Raw genomic sequence first — 18336 nt, forward strand, 5'->3', positions numbered from 1 at the left:
ACATGATGCAATGCAAGCTTCTGACTATCAAATTAATTCTCATTAGCCTACAACAGACCCAAAAATTACATGAGAAAGCCCCCAATGGTAGAGAGCTCAGGGACCACGGGTCTTGAATCAACTTTTGATATGCCTCAATTTCCCAACTGCGCAACATATTGCAGTTTAAAAAAAAGTTTGCATACCTGCCATCCTTATGGTCCAAGACTGACTATTCAATATAGATTACCACTGTCACACTTTGGTGTTAAGCCCACATAGAGCTGAACTGAAAACCACCAACCCCAGTTCTTAGAACATTTAACCATCAGAAAGATTTTCATCTATCAGTCAGTGCGAGTTTAAAAGTCAGGGGCCAGAAATGAAAAGAAAGTTCTAAGCCACAGTGAGTAATCACCAACAGTTAACCGTCTATTTAAAACATTAAGCAAAGGCTTCACACCACATGTTAGAGTAACAAAATTTAACAGCATACTAAAAAAATCTGCATTGATGATAGGTGAAGCAATAACATGCATCATGTAATTACAGGAAGCAAGCTTACAGGCATTGGTCTCAGGGTCCAAATGAAATAAGCACCAATGACATAACAGTGCAGGTCTGTTTAACCAACAAAATATAGTGACAGATCTACATTAGCAAAAATTAAGTCAGCTTTTCGAAACATACTTATGTCTTTCCATACACCACATCTTTTAGTAAAACCTTCATCCTATCCTATGAATCATATCAAACTACCACTTTAAATTGTTTCCCTTTCTGGGCCAGAGAGGTTGATTAATATCGCATTAACAACTATCAATTTGTTGCCAAGGTAATTATACTGATTACCAGATTTAACTTTTTGTTCCAGGATAAGTGGATGATTAAATCCACCCTGTTCTTAAAATAAGGGTAACTAAGGGCAGCAAGTTCTGGAGATTCACAAATCACAGCATACCTCTTAACTACTTCAACTTTCTAGCAGATTTGCACATTATTGCCAATTGTTAACACGCCATTGTTTGTCCAGCAAACAATGGCACTTGCTGCAACTTGTTGTGACAGAACACAGTCAACTCGAATGTTATATTTTATAACTATTTTACTTACATTGGATTTTGAATTCCTTTTTTGAAAATGTTCAAGTTGTGAATTGTCTGGTGCTTTGAAATACAGTATTAAATTCAATAACTCAGTTAGAAAAAAAAAAATTGGCCCAAAATTCCCACAGTGATTTCTCTGCTGGTTCAGGTATTTTCCAATGTTTCCCTTAGCAGACCTACATGAGATTTTAAAACTAATCCCCCACAAGATCAATTTGTACTTACTTTTGATTAGCGAGGGAGGCATTAAAGGTCTTAAAGACAAACTTTGAGATTAAAAACTAGCACATCCACTGGCATTAAAATTTACAAGTGTAACAGCTTTCCAACTCTACCTGTCCAAAGCCTGTGTGCAACTACTGCCTAACAGGAACATTATAGCACTGGTCATAGAGGTGTGTAGGGGAAACAGCTTTTATTTACATAGCATCTTTAACCAGCACAATATTTCAAGGTGCTTCACAGGAACATAATCACAAAAAATACAAAAAGCCAAAGAAATCATCACTAGGACAAAAAGTTTGATCAAAGATGTACATTTTAAGGATGTTAAAAAGTGGAGAGGCAGGGAAGTTTAGGGAAGGCATCAGCACTGGCTCAGTGTCTAGCACTCTAGACTGAGTCAGAAGGTTGAGTTCAAATCTCACTAAAGCAACTTCAGCACAAAATCTAGAATGGCACTGCATTGTTGGAGGTGTTGTCTTTTGGATGCAATGTTAAATCAATGGCCTATCTGTTCTCTCAAGTGGATATAAAAGATTCTGAAGCAATATTTCAAATGGATGGGGATTTTTCCCTGAACCTGTGTTACCCTTCAACTAACATCACAAGAACACATTTTCTAGTCATTATCACATTGCTGTTTCTCTGACCTTGTGCCTAAATTAGCTGCCGCATTTAAAACAATTACTACACTCATAGTATATGTCATCAACCATAAAGTGCTTTGGAGTCCCAAGATCGAGAAAGGTATAATGTAATTAAAAATATCTAAGACAGCTGTCAACATGGCTGCCAATGGTGGGAAGAGTGGTGAGGGATGGACAAAGGACTAGACTCGGAGGAAAAGTTCAGAGGGTTAAGGGGCTGGAGGAGGTTAGAGTTAGGGAGGGGTGAGGCTATGAAGGAATACAGAAATGAGGATGTGAATTTTAAAGTGGAAATTTTGTGGACTAGGAGCCAATGTAGGTCAGCTTGCAGAGGGGTGATAGGTGAACAAGTTAGGATACAGACAGCAAATTTTCAGATAAACTCATGAAAGGTGATAAAGTATGGATGTAACAAAAACATGGAGCTGTTATTCTTTAGCGTTAGCCATGGTTCAGTTGGTAGCACTCTCGCCCAAGTCAGAAGGCTGTGGGTTTAAATCCCACTCCGGGGCTTGAGCACAAAATCAAGGCCCAAACTCCAGTGCAATACTAGTGTTGCAGCACTGTTGGAGGTGATGTTTGCCTTCTCGGGTGGGTATATAAGGGTCCCATGATGCTATTTTTAAGAGGTGCAGAAGAGTTATCCCTGATGTACTGGTCAATACTTATCCTTCAATTAACAACACAAAACAGCTTATCTGGTCATTGTCACACAGCTATTTGTAGAAGCTTGCTGTGCACCAAATGTCTCACGCATTTCCTACAACACTTCAAAAGTACTTCACTGGCTGTAAAGCGGTTTGAGACAATTGCATTTATATAACGCTTTTAATGACAAGTCCCCCTTATGCCTTAAATCAGCTGTAAGAGATCCTATGGCACAATTCTAGACCTGGTACTGTGCAACAAGTTGGAATTGATAACCTCATAGTGAAGGCACTCCTAGATAGCAGCAATCATAATAGCAATGATCAGAATATGATTGAATTATACATTCAGTTTGAGGGAGAGAAGAGTGGGTCCAAGACTAGTATTTTAAACTTAAATAAGGGCAATTATGAGGACATGAAAGCAGAACTATCTCAAGTGAACTGGCAAATAAGGTTAAGGGATAGGTCCACAGAGATGTGGTGATAGACTTTTAAAGGGATATTTCAGAATACACACATTCCAACAAGAAAGAAAAATTCCAAGGGAAGAACCCACCTTCTGTGGTTAACTAAAATAGTTAAAGACACTATCAACCTTAAAAGGCATATCATTGTGCAAAAATGGATGGCAGGTCAGAAGATTGGGCAGAATATAACAAAGAATGACTAAAAGATTAATAAGGAGGGAAAAATTAGAGTATGCGAAGAATCCAGCTAGAAATATAAAGATGTATAGTTTCTATAGATATTTAAATAAGAAGAGTTAACAAAGTGAGCGTTGATCCTATAAAGTGAGTCTGGGGATTTAATAATGGCAAGTAAGGAGATAGCAGATGAACTGAACAGCTATTTTGCATCAGTCTTCACTGTAGAGGATACAAGTAACATCCCAGAAATAACTAAGTCAGGAAATGGGAGGGAGGAACTCAAGAAAATTACAATGACCAGGGAAGTGGTACTGAGAAAATTGTTGGAGCTGTGGGCTGACAAATCCCCAGGTCCTGATGGACTTCATCCTAGGGCCTTGAAAGAAGTGGCTCATGAAACAGTTGATGCGTTGGTTTTAATTTTCCAAAATTTCCTAGATTCAGGGAAGGTTCTATTAGATTAGAAAATGGCAAATATAACTCCTTTATTCAAAAAGGGAGGGAGACAGAAAGCAGGAAACTACAAGCCAGTTAGCTTAACACCTGTCACAAGGAAAATGTTAGAAGATATTAAAGATGTGCAGGGCACTTGGAAAAATTTACGGCAATCAGGCAGAGTCAACATGGTTTTATGAAAGGGAAATCATGTTTAACCAATTTATTGGAGTTCTTTGAAGGGGGTCACATGTGCTGTGGATAAAGGGGAACTGGTGGATGCACTGTACTTAGATTTCCAGAAGGCATTTGATAAGGTGCCACATCAAAGGATATTGCGGAAAATATAAGCTCATGGTGTAGGGGGGTACATAAAAGGCATGGAAAGAAGATAGTTCCCTGTTAGCTAGCCATAGGGTAGCCATAAATGGGTCTTTTTCTGGCTGGTAGGATGTGACAAGTGGTGTGCCACAGGGATCAGTGCTGGGGCCTCAACTCTTTACAATTTATATAGATGACTTGGTGAAGGGACAGATGGTATGGCTGCTAAGTTTGATGACACAAAGATAGGTAGAAAAGTAAATTGTGAAGAGGACATGAGGCTACGGGGGGGGGGGGGGGGGGGGTGGCATAGATAAGTTAAGTGAGTGAGCAAACATGTGGCAAATGGAGTATATTGTGGGTAAATGTGAAATTGTCCATTTTGGCAGGAAGAATAAAAAAAGCATATCTAAATGGTGAAAGATTTCAGAGCCCTGAGATGCAGGGGGATCTGGGTGACCTAGTGCATGAATCACAGAAGGATAGTATGGCAGTTACAGCAAGTAATTAAGATAACTAATAGAATGTTATTGTTTATTGTGAGGGGAATTGAATATAAAAGTAGGGAGGCTATGCTTCAGTTGCACAGGGCACTGGTCAGACCACATCAGGAGTACTGTGTACAGTATTGGTCTACTTATTTAAGGAAAGATGTAAATGCATTAGAAGCTGTTCAGAGAAGGTTTACTAGGGAAGACTGGACAGTCTAGACTTGTATCCACTGGAGTTTAGAAGAGTAAGAGGTGACTTGATTAAAGCCTTTAAGATCCTGAGGGGTCTTGACAGGGTGGGTGTGGAGAGGATGTTTCCTCTTGTGGGAGAATCTAGAGCTATGATCACAGTTTAAAAATAAGTGTTTGCTCATTTAAGATAGAGATGAGGAGAATTTTTTTCTCTAAAGGTCATGAGTCTTTGGAATGCTCTTCCTCAAATGGCAGTGGAAGTAGAGTCTTTGAATATTTTTAAGACAGAGCTAGACAGATCCTTGATTAACAAGGGAGTGAAAGGCTATCGGGGGGTAGGCCATGATCTTATTGAATGGCGGAGCAGGCTTGAGGGGCTGAGTGGCCAACACCTGTTCCATGTTCATGGGATTCCAAAAGCAGTTGTTTTCAGTGTCATGACCAATGTTTCTCTCTCAACCAACAGCACCAAAAAATAGATGAACTGGTCATTTATCTAGTTTGTGGTGTGAAATCATTCTCTTCCCTTAACACTTGGGAAATGCTTTGGGCTTGAAGTTAAGTTTTCTGTCACTACTATCAGCAACTCATTTTTTGCCTCAGCACCTATTTTGTTTATGTCTCTGTTAAGGGCCTTGGGATGTTTTTCTGAGCTTTTAAAATGCTATTGACAAACTTTGTAAATTAAATTGAAGTCCACCCCCAGCGCACATATAGAATATCAAATCAATATAAATATTTTACAATAATTTCACTAGTCCAATACTAATTTCTGGAAAAATTCATTTATCTTCACTTGAATAGACCAATCCATGATCATTCATTGCAGTAAATACCTTTATTACACATTGAAATTATTTCATAACAAAGATTTGTTGCAGAAAAATAACTGAATAATGTTTCACCAACTCCCATTCACTACTGTATAGAAAAGGAAAATCTCCTTCTGGTTCGGGGAGTCATGTACAGCGACTTCTAATAAAGCAGACACTTGTCCATGCATGTTATAAAGTTGATCCGAGAAGGAGGGAGATCTGACAGTGAGGTAAGTTGGAGTTTTTGCGTCTTAACCACCTGGGTATAATCCCATTCAGATGATAAGATTCCTCTTTCTGTTGTCCTCAGCACCATCCAAATAAAAAAAGGATTCCTACTTGACCAACACATTCCCTGTATCCTATAATAAAAGTGTCACAAAAAACTTCTTGCTTTAAAAGTTGTTGGAGCTTTTCTCTATATTTACCCAATGCTATATGCAAAACTGCCAATGTCTTATCTTAACACTGGATGTAATTGTAAAAATGTTTCTTTCACACCACTGGAGGGAAAAGATAAACAAAAGTATTAAGTGTGAAAATATCGATTGCACTATAGTATTCCAGTACTGTTTATCCATTGAAGTGGTTAAAAAAATTCTTCAATTTGCTTAAAATTCAATTAGATATTATGAATAATACATGCTTGTAGCAATAGCTAACAGAAAAGAATTCTTCCCTACAGGAAACTGATGTGTTTTTGGGTATTTCAAAGAGTAGTTGATAAGGATAATTATAATCTTGCACTGGTGCCTCATATAAATTAAACAATCCATGAAACCACAACTGACATCCATATGTAGCAACATAATAAAATACAAAGCACAAAACTTTCCAGTAAACAGGAGCTGCCAAAGCACTCATTGAAAAATGTCTCTGAATTTCAGGCCTGTTGCATTTGTTACTAACTGCATTCAATACGTACTGATTTTTAAAAATCATGTTTTTGGTTCCAAAGTCTACATCGTTAATGCCAATTGTGAACAGCAGGGTCCCAGCACTGATCCTTGTGGAACACCTTCTGATGGTCTGAATAACTACTCTTTAGTCCCGCTTTGCTCGCTGGCTTCAAGATAGCAAACAAACCATTCTGACATTCATTAATCTACTATAGGGCACCTTATTGAAGGCCTTTTGAAAAGCCAGAAAAACTTACATCTACTATATTACCATTGTCTACTCTGTTATCTCCTCAAAACATTCAATAAGGTCAGTCAAGCAAGATTTTATTTTAAAATTCATGCTGACCATTATTATATTTCTTATTTCTAACTGTTCTTCTATTTTCTCCTTTGAAAGATTCAAGGAGGAATTTAGATTTCCCAGAGTCTTGTTAAAATTGTGGATGCAATCTGTATGGACCAGGGGTTTTATCCTTTGAGCTTGTTCACTTCATTATTTCTAAAGGGATAGAATTGAAAAGTAGGGAAATTATGCTGTATTGAACTTTGATTCGACCACACTTGGGAGTACTGTGTGCAGTTCTGGTCGCCATATTATAAAGAGGATATAGAGACACTGGAGAAGGTGCAGAGAAAATTTACAAGAATAATACCAGAAGTGTGTGGGTATACATATCAGATAGGATTGACAGGTTGGGTCTCTTTTCCCTTAAAGGAAAAAGCAGACAGGTGAGCTAATTGAAGTCTTTAAAATGATGGAAGGTTTTGATAGAGTGGATACAGAATGTTTGGAAGAGCCTAACTAGAGGCAATCAACATAAGATAGTCACCAAGAAATCCAATAGGGAAATTCAGAAGAAATTTTTACACCCAGAGAGCAGTGAGAATGTGGAATTCACTGCCACAGGGAGTTGTTGAGGTGAATATTGTACATGTATCTAGAGAAACTCAGACAAGTATATGAAGGAGAAAAGGGAATAAATGGTTACGATGCTAGATTTAGATGAGAAAAGGTGGGAGGAGGCTAGAGTGGAGCTGAAACAAAGGCAGGGACTAGTTGGGCCCAAGGGCTTGTTTCTGTTGTATACCCTGTGTAATCCTATATGTAATATTTTGTTGGTGTGTCAGCACCTTGTCATAACATTTCAGTGCACGACAAATTCCCATATCTTGCTCGTATCACTTGGAGGCAATTTATCAAAATACAAAAAAGTTCCATAAAAAATTAATTCAGTCTTTTAATTTATATTTTAAAAAGTTACAAGTTTCAGACATCATATTAAAAGCAAATTCAAATAAAGGAAACAATTGCTCAGAGAAGATTCATATTGCATTGTATATTTTGAATTATCTAATAAATTGAAACACGTGGGCACGAGAGTATACCACTCGTGAGGAGCAAGACATTGCAAAGCTCATGTGAAATCCATATTCTTTCAGCAACTCAGGTCTTGAATTTACATTAAGTCAAGACTCAAATTCAACTCTCACATTTCTAGCAGCTAAGGAGATTTGAAATTGTCCAGTGCAACATTGCATTACAGTATCCATGAACCATTGTATGCCATCAGTTGGGTGGTCACCAGTGTTATCGTGGCTTGCCATTTACCTGGAAACTTACCTTTTAGTATGCACAGAGGTAAAATATTTGTGCTGGCACTAATGTCCAGAGCACATGTGCCCTCCTTAGAACACAAATAGGCACAAACGCCTCCAGTGGAGTAAGTGAATCAATGTGTTCAGCGGCATTGATATGAAATGACAGTTCCTCTCACCTACTTAAGATTCACTCACCATTACCGGGGTTGGCTTCATCTGCAACCTCATGGATCTGTTATGACATGGAGTACGACTACTTAGCATAACAGGCGTGAAGCCTTCTTACAGTCTGCCAGACTTTAAGACTCTTATCAGTGGCATCTGGCTTGGGATTTCTGACACTGATGTTTCCAGTGACCTTGACACCACATGCTCTGCAAATGTCTTTATATGCTGAGCAACTCTTAGGCATATAAGATTTTACATGGTTTCCTGGACCCATAATCCTCACTCAATGCATCCATGGTATTCACAGTACATAGAGATTGTAAACTCTGAAGGCCCACAATAACAGCCTCCAATTTCCAAGCAAGACATGCACAGTATAGCCCTCCAAGGGATCACTTTGGTGTGCCTCTATTGCTGTGTATGCAATCATTAGCTCTATGTTACGGTCTGCCAGTTCAGTCTGTGATGTCACACTCACAACCTTTCACTCGACATCAAGTTTATTGACCAGTTTTTCAGTCAGTCGGCTGCCGTGGAAAAGAAATTTGAGCCAATGGACATGAAATTTGAGCTCAACTCAAAGTTGATCCGCTGTGGACCAGATTTTCACAGATCCTTCTGCTCCTTCGTGAGACCGTAAGTCTCAAGTCAATGTAGGCCTTCATTGCCAATGGCAATATGTATCTTTACTGCCTACTTTGCTGGTTCTGCACCTGTTAGATCAACTAAACAAACCTGGACTCTGCTTAAAAAGATACAATTCCGATAGTAGGTCCGCTACTTTCCAGTTGATGGTAGGAAACCGTGCTGTCATTCTTGCATTAATTCACTGCCTCTACTCAAAGTTAAAAAGGAATCTCCTCTGTGCAGGTAGTCAGAAATACTGCAGCAACAACTGCCTGAAGATCCACCTGTGACCATAGTACTATAAGGTTTTCACAGTCCTTTGGAGGGGTACTGACTGTTCCTGATGTTGCAAGTTTGTTGCAGGTCCAAGATGCTAATATGTTGGAGTAATCTTGAAGCTTCTAAAGATGACGACAATAATGGCACTGTTTTCTTCATCAATTTACACATTCCCTCTGCAAGCTGCCCTTGAAGCTTGCCTTCTCTGTTCAATTGCCTGATTGTGGCACAACATTGGCTTGCCAGTTTTTGCGGTCAATCTGGAAGCCCATCAACACATCGCGCTGATTGTTCCCAAAGATGAGCGATTCCGTGATTTTTAAACAGATCCTCTACACTTTGTCTTGCACACTCAGACCTGCCCTATTTGTTCCAGGCACGAGAAATCAGATCCTCAGAATCTCTGTGGATAGAGTCTAACAGGAGTCTGTTAGCTACCCGACCTCACAGCCCAAGTGCACTCAAGTTTACCCAGCTGCCTAAACCGCTGTTGCGTATAGCAATGGAACCAATATTTAGGGTCAAAGTTCCAGTAGAATTGCTAATGGCCGTTGTTAGCACTTCTCTGAAGGTGTAGAACAGTACTTAAAAAGCTGATGTTGAAAGCCCCACTGCTGCCACCATGTCGTATTTTTGAACCTCTAATAGGTACTACTATGCACGAGGCACTAACCACTCAAGACAGGATCAGTAACACAATAAAGTGGATTATTTATTCAACGATGGTTCTACATGTAGAGGGTTTTACTGTACGGGTACCCTGTTCAGACTGCTAACATATGGAGGACACATGGTGTGTAACATCACATCCCTAGCAGTACTGTACATTAGAAACATAACCGCACCTTAAAGGTGTACCACAACATAAAAACTTGCATTTATGTAGCATCTTTAACATAATAAAAATGCTCAAAGCACTTGCATCCACCCTCTGGTTCCCCTCCTCCACTTGGACCCTCACTTCTGAGTTACGTGACAGGACCAAGGCAGTTGTAAACTATCTCTGGAAATCATTTCACAACTCCCGTTACCCATATTGCTCTCTAGCCTTCAATGTCCTACAAGTTCCCCCTTTCAATCACACTTCTAATGCCAGTCCTGGTCAGTGCCTATGTAATTCATCTGTGAAGTTTATGATGCTTCCAATATTAAGGGTATCACCTACCACCATGTCATTGTTGCCTCCCAATTGCCAAATTACGGTCAGGCTTACACATCAACATTGACCACCCAGGCAAATAATAGAAAGCAAATGTTAGAACTATACCAGCTATGGATCAATATCCCAAAGAAAAAGTAGAGGAAAAAAATTGCCAAAAAAACAGATACATACACCATATATGAAACACCATAGCATTCATTATTATAACTTTATTTTATCACTTCTGCACCACGTTCAAACAAACTAGGGAAACTTGCATTTCTCAAACTGTTGAGTTTCATTTTAACCTTTCTCGGAAGATCATTTTTGGAGGGACTGAACTGCTAGATTCTCCAAAGACCAATCTATGGTGGAAAAAATATATTACAATAAAAGACATTACCCTGTCTATCTGTTTAACCACAAAGATAAAATCATGAAATTCAACATGCACAAATTATATGATTAGCTAAGGAAAACTGCACAAGAACTAGTATTTTAAGGCATATAATAATGATAATCAAATGCAATGCTCCAAACTGAAGACAGAATGCTATGTTACCCAAAGATCAGAATATTAGCTTTATGATGATGTCTTATCACATCCCTAACGGCACTGTACATAAAACATAACTGTTTTATGACCAAAGTATTACATAATGTATTCATTGATGCCTAGGTATAGAAAACAAAAAAAAAAGCAGAAACTCTTACTTAGATACTAGAATTGATAAGCCTAGGCTAAATGTTGTTTAATTTATATATCCCAGAAGATTGAAAAGGCAGATAACTACTCTAGTAATATCATAAAAAATGCAAGTATTGATTTTATATTATCTGTTACTCCCTTTGTCACAAAGAAATTAATTGCATAGAATAAGTCTAAAAAAACTGCAGATAAGGACAACAGATCTAGTTTTTCCATCTACCTTTTCATCATGAAAAATTACACACCAGTTGGGCACACGTGGATGTGCAGTGTCGATCAGATATTTCCTTGAAGTGTAGAAACATTACTCCCGAAACAAGTAACATATGTTCTTTCAACGATAAGGATTTCAGGAAGTGCACAACAGTACAATAAAACAATGTTCCCAATAATAATTTTGTTACTTAGGGAAAATAATACTTTTTCACTTTGATGGTGCACTTTGGATTACTTTTTTCAACAAGGATCTGCATGCCTTCTTATACATCTACAATATAATTTTTACAGCTCTAAACAATTCAAAAAGTAGACGATGTGTTTAGATTCCATTGTCTATGCCTTTCCCTTTATATGTGTCGAAGCACTGTCAGATGTTCACAAAATAAAATTGTCATACCATTTCCCCAAGAGAAACATAATTTGGGCAAGAGCAGTGTTTCATGACTGAGATTGTAAAAAGCATTGTACACAAGTCTTTTTTTCCTAAGGATGCTTGAAGCAAAACAAAAATGTATCCATAATGCCAACTGACAAATTAAGCTGCATTATAACTATTTTGGATTTTGAAGACCTTGAAATCAACCCAATCTCAAATAGAGGCGCTGAACATTGCTAGTTGAGGAGAAGCCCTAATTGTTTCTACCTTCACACTGCATTTTGGAGTAGAAACACAAGAAAATCTTGCAAGTATATAGCACCTTTCAAAACCAAAGTGCTTAACAACCACTAATGCACTTTTGAAGAGTTGTCATTGTAGTAATGTAGAAAATTTGGAAGTCAATTTTCACACAGCAAGCTCCTACAAACAGCAACATGACAACTATGAGATAATCATTTTTTTTTTGCAGTGTTGATTTAGGGATAAATATTGACCAGGATACCAGAGGTAATATCCCCAGCAATTCTTCGAAATAGTGCCACAGAGTCTTTTACGTCCACCTGATGAGGCAGGTGAGGCCTCGGCTTAACATCTATTCTGAAAGATGTCACCTCCAACAATGCAGCATTCCTCCCTCAGAACTGCACTGGTGTATAAGCCTTCATTTCTGTGCTCATGTCCTGGGATGGAACTTAAACCCACAACCTGTTAACTCAGAGGTTAGAGTGCTTCCAACTGAGCCATGGAGGACACAAACAAAACAATTCCACTTGCAAAAATGCACAAAGAATGCTAACAAGTGAATGACTCATGGTAAAAGTCACTGCGCATAAAAATATGAACATAATGTTCACCATCGAAGCCATTCACATGAATCTATATGATTAGAGCTAAGGAATAAAAAAGCTTCAATTAAATTGCTCTACAGGCCACCAACTAGTGGGAAAGATGTAGAGGAACAAATCTACAAGGGAATTACAGAGAAGGGCAAGAATTTATAGGGTATTTATAATGGGAGACTTTAATTATCTGAATATAGACTGGGATAATAGTAAAGAGCAAAGGGTAAAAGTTCCTAGAGCAGTTCAGGAGAATTTTCGACAGTAATACGTTTCCAGTCCAATGATGAGGAAGGCATTGCTGGACCTGGTTCTTGGGAATGAGGTGAGCCAACTGGATCAAGTGTCAGGAGGGGAACACCTAGGGGTTCAGCGATCATTGTATCATAAGGTTCAGGTTGGTTGTGGAAAAGGAGAAGACGCAAGCTAGAGTAAGAATAATTAATGGAGAGAAAACCAACTTCAATGGGGTAAGGATGAACCTGGTCCAGAATCAAAGATTGGCAGGCAAAACTGACTAAGCAATGGGATACCTATAAAGAAGAGAGTTCAAGTACAGTCAAGGTATAGCCCCACAAAGGAGAAAGGTAGGGTAAACAAATCCAGGGCTCCATGGATAACAAAAATTAAGATGAAGCAGAAGAAGTGTGCTTAGGACAGATGTCAGGTGGATAATACCATTGAGAACCAGGCTAAATATAGAAGGTTCAAAGGGGAATTGAAAAAGCAAATAAGAGAAGCAATGATACAGTATGAGAAGGGACTAGCAACTAACAAAAAAAAGGGAATCCCAAAGTCTTCTACAAGCATATAAATACTAAGAGTAGTAAGAGGAGGGGTGGGGTCAATTAGGGACCAAAAAGGGGATTTACACCTGGAAGTAAGGGGCACGGCTGAGGTATTTAACCAATACTTTGCATCTGTCTTTACCAAGGAAGAAAATCCTGTCCAGGTCATGACGAAATAGGTGGTGGTTCAGACACTTGAAGGGTTTAAAGCTCAAAAGAGGTACTGGATAGGCTGCCTGTACTTAAAGCAGATAATACACCAAGACTGGATGAGAAGCATCCAAGCATATTGAAGAAAGAGAGTGTGGTAATTACAGAGGCACGGGCCATACTTTTCCATTCTTTCTTTGACTCAGGAGTGGTGCCAGAGGGCAAATGTTAGACCCATGTTCAAAAAAACAAGGGTGTAAAGATAAGTCCAGCAACTACAGACCAGTCAGTTTAATTTTGATGGTAGGAAAACTTCTAGAAACAATAATATGGAACAAAATTAAGAGTCATTTGGGCAAAAGTGGGCTAATTAAGGAAATCCAACATGGATTTCTTAAGAGCAAATTACTGGAGGATTTTGATGAGGTTACAGAGAGGGCTGATCAGGTGTACATGGACTTCCAAAAGGCACTTGTCACAGTTCCACACAACTGACTTGTGAGTAAAGTTAGAGCTCATGGAATAAAAGGAACAGTAGCAACATGGATATGGAATTGGTTGCGACAGAAAAAAAGGTAGTGGTGAACAGTTGTTTTTCAGGCTGGAGGAAGGTTTATATTGGGAGTCCCTCAGGGATTGGTATAAGGACCCCTGCTCCTCCTGATATATTTTAATGACATAGACCTCGGTGTACAGGATGCAATTTCAATATTTACGGACGATACAAAACTTGGAAGTATTGAGGATTGTATAGAGCTTCAAAAGGATAGACAGGTTAATGGAATGGGCGGACAAGTGGCAGATGAAATTTAATGCTGAGAAGTGTGAATTTTGGTGGGAAGAACACAGACAACATAAAATAAATAGTACAATTCCAAAGGGGATGCAGGGGCAGTGACACCTGGGTATACAGGTGCATAAATCAATGAAGATAGGAGGACAGGGTGAGAGAGCAATTCATAAAGCATAATGGACTTTATCAATAAGGGCATAGAGTACAAAAGCAAAGAAGTTAAACCTGTATAAACACTGAAGTATTACATCCAGTTGTGGGCACCATACTTTAGCAAGGATGTGAAGGCATAAGAGAGGATGCAGAAATGATTCCCGAGAATGGTTCCAGTGAAGAGGAACTTCAGTTATACAGACAGATTGGAGAAGTTGGGACTGTTCTCCTTGAAGAGAAGGCTGAGAGGAGATTTGATAGGGGTATTCAAAATCATGAGGGGTCTGGACAAAGTACTTAGGAATAAACAGTTCGCATTGAAGTACTGAAAAGAAGAGGGCACAAATTTAGGGTAATGGCAAAAGAGGCAATGGCGACATGAGAAAAAGTTTTAACACACCAAGTAGTCAGTGTGGTAGAGGCAGGTTCAATTGAGGCATTCAAGAGAGAATTGAATTATCTGAAAGAGAAGAATGTGCAAGGCAACAAGGAAATGGTGGCAAGTGGCTCCAGGTGAATTGCTCCTTCAGAGGGCCAGCAAAGACATCACAAGCCCAATGGCCTCCTTCTGTGCTATAACCATTCTGTGATTAAAGGCATTGCACGAAACATTTCTAAGCATGGTTTCTTACAAAAGAGGAAAAGTTTGACCATTAGAATGGGGAGGATGGGTGGGGGTTGTAGGCTTAATTGATTTTACTTCAGAAATGCTTACCATCCTAGCAAACCAAGCCCGTAACCAAAATCAAATACATCCAAGAACCTGAAACCAAACACCTGCCCCCAAAAGGCGCTACCTACAGCAGCAAACAATACTAAAACGCACGGTTTTTTGTATTTCATTCCTGCCCTAATCCACATCTGCAGAGTCCGAAACGCACACCTGTAACTGGAAAAGTTGCACAACTTTCAAAACACTTGTCAATCGGTTACTGGCGGCGGAAAAAGGAGCATTTTGCGGGAGGCGGAAAGGAGGAGGAGGGGAAGGAGATGAACAAAATGGAAAATAAAGAAGGCGGTTGCAGGTGGGGGCACGATGCCTTGAGAAGATAAAGAGATTAGAAAGAAAACTGAAGTAAAACTGGAAACAAAGCAAGGATTCAGCAGCGGTGCATTGGAGGAACCCGCAGCTTCAGTATCCCCCTCCAACATGCTCCGTCAGGACTGCCACTGGAATCCCCATCTTGCAGTTGCTCCCTTTTTTTTGCTGTTGGCTGAAGCTCCCGGCTCCTGCGCGACCTGGAGTGAAGGAGCCGACAGGTGAGCCGGCCCGGGGCGGTGGGGGCAGGGCGCGAGCGAGGCGCGAGGCTGATGGTCCCCCGCCCGCCAGCCCAGGGCGCAGGTCCGGGGGCTCGAGCTGCGCCGTGCCGCGCGCCACTCCGCCTCCTCCTCCTCCCAGCCCGGCGCGAGCCAGCATCGGCGGTTGGAGCTCACTGTCTAATATCGGCGGCGGGGAAGACATGCGGCTCACCCGGCCACCGCGAGAAGAGGTGGGGAAGGGGAAGGCCATCTCCACGGACCCAGCCACCGCTCAACCGAATAGTCCCAGTCCCCACCCCCCCCGCCCCCCGCAACCCTCACTCACCTGCAGTGGAAAAGCGCTGAGAGCCGCTCAGCTCCGCAATAGCAGCGTCTACTGAGCCGCCATGTTCCGCTGCGTGACCGCGACGTCAGGACTATCGCGTGCACGGATGACTCAGTCCGCGGGGAGGGAGCGAGCCTGACGTACCGCCACTACACAGCGCAGTGTCTGACTGAGGAGGCAGGTTTGGATTAATTCCAGCACAACAAAACCTTACGTTTTGAGTGCACTTCTATCAGATACTTTGGCCGGATTTCCAACCCGTGCAACTCTTTTTCTTTCTGGGTTGCAGCTGCATCCTGCCATGTACACAACTGATGATTGCATTTTAGTTAACGTGGAATCAGACAATTAGCGACTAAACACAAAAGTCTGAATTAAAATGCACAGCTGAAACGATAGCGTTGCTTAAATAATGTGCGTTAGTCATGGAATGTCACCGATATATTTGCTTTTGTTACAATCTTAACTTCTTTTGTACCGTGTTCTCTTTCAGGAGTCCAACCGAGCAGCCTTTTGTTTTAATTGATTCAGAAGCTGTACCTTTTATTATGCTCTCCCTTTACAGAAATCTGTCACGGTGGCTAACAACTACTCTACTTGCAGTACTGTAGACTGTTTTATGGATTGAATGCCGTTTCATACAACGCAAGCAAATTCTCTTCGAATTAGCACAAAGCTTCGTGAATTGTTCAAGTTAATCTCACTAAATTCTGATGTTGCACCTCAAATTCTGCTTGATTTCCTGCCTCAAATATTCAGTGTTTAACTCTTGAGGGGTGATGAAAACAATGCTTTTGGAAAACTTTCAGATTTTCTCTTTCCTTGATAATTTATCAGGGAACTTTCTGATTCACGTAAGAGGCTGCCCTAACAAATCCAACGATACTTCATGCATATAGACGGCAAATAGAATGCACTAAATGCATATTTTAATTTCCAGAAAGTCAATCGCAACAAGAAGCGGCTTGCATATTTACGCTTTCACAATAGAATAAGTCAGTTCTTTAGATCAAAGAAACGACCTGCTAATAAATTAACCAATCTGATCTAAGAGTAAATATACAATTTGGTTGTCTCAGTCAAGGAAACAAACAATTTAGGCTTCGCCTCAGTTTCCATCACAATGTGGAACTCAGTGAGGAAGGTAACTAACAATCACTGATTAAACAATATTGTGTGAAAATATGAACAACAAAAAGCAAAAAGATAATCATTTGTTCTTTTTTCAAGTATGCTTTATGTGACAAGCCCAATTAATGTTGAACTAACGCAATGTGTAATTTGGTCTGAAACTAGTTTGTTTTGTGATGGGTAACCTATTAATGAGTACAAAATCTTGAAAAATAAATTATATTAGGAAATAGGTTTTACACATTTGACCCAGCTTGTAAAAAGCCACTTTATGGCTCCGAACTGCACTGTACTTCAGTTCTTTTACAAAGGTAAAAGTTGAGTACAGCAAGAATTAGCTTACTTTTAACAGACATTTGGTGCAATAAAGATGTTTCAATTAAGTTTGAGTAGTCTGCACCAGGCTAGCACTTAATTCACCAAGGGTCCTTAGACAGCATCTTCCAAACCAATGACCATTACCATCTAGAAGGACAAGGGCAGCAGATAGATGGGAACACCACCACCTGGAAGTTCCCCTCAAAGTCACTCGCCATCCTGACTTGGAAATATCTCAACGTTCTTTCACTGTCGCTGGGTCAAAATCCTGGAACTCCCATCCTAACAGCACTGTGGGTGTGCCTACACCACATGGACTGCAGCGGTTCAAGAAGGCAGCTCACCATCACCTTCTCAAGGGCAACTAGGGATGGGCAATAAATGCTGGTCAGCGAAGACAACATCCCATGAATGATTAAAAAAAATTATGTCACATCGGAATATTTTCAAAATTATTCCAGAAAGGAATCGAAAAATGATATTTTTACACCACTATCAAAATAAAACCCACTTCTAATGGAATAATAAAATGTATTAATTGTGTAAATCTATTTTCAGAGTTTACCAGGGGGAAAAATTGTATGGTAAAAATATCTAATGATAAATTAATTGACCCCACCCACCCAAAGGAAACTTTATTTGCTGGTGAGCGTCTGGTAAAATCAGCACGAGTATTATAGCTCTGTGTCCAACTGCTGGATATCAATTAGTTGAGGTTTGGTGAATCAGATTACAAGATATTCCCCAATTAAATATTGTGAAAACTGAAACCATTGTTTTCAGTTCCTGCTCCAAATTCTGCTCCCTCATAACCTACTCCATCCCTCTCCCTGGCAACAGTCTGAGATTAAGCCAGTCTATTTGCAACCTTGGCATCACATTTAATTCTGTGAAGAGCTTCCAACCTCCTATTCATGCCGTCTCAAAGACTGCTTTTTTCCACCTCTGTAACATTGCTCAGCCTGTTAGCTCATCTGCTGAAACCCTTATCCATGCCTTTGTTAACTCTAGACTTGACTATTGTTATGACCGCAGCCGATGTTATTCGCTG

General features: G+C 39.9%; 1 protein-coding gene across 4 annotated transcripts in view; it reads right to left on the reverse strand.

The window, feature by feature from the left end:
* The window catches only part of LOC144691371 (polycomb protein SCMH1), a 166526-nt gene extending 150573 nt beyond the window's left edge, over positions 1 to 15953 (reverse strand). For all 4 annotated transcript variants that reach the window (XM_078559409.1, XM_078559408.1, XM_078559407.1 and 1 more), the window contains exon 1: positions 15837 to 15953. The gene's annotated coding sequence lies outside the window, so the exon portion shown is untranslated. The remainder of the gene's footprint in view (positions 1 to 15836) is intronic.
* Between the last annotated feature and the right edge of the window lie 2383 nt (positions 15954 to 18336).

The sequence above is a fragment of the Cetorhinus maximus genome, chromosome 16, assembly GCF_964194155.1.
Source record: "Cetorhinus maximus chromosome 16, sCetMax3.hap1.1, whole genome shotgun sequence".
Lineage (NCBI taxonomy): Eukaryota > Metazoa > Chordata > Chondrichthyes > Lamniformes > Cetorhinidae > Cetorhinus > Cetorhinus maximus.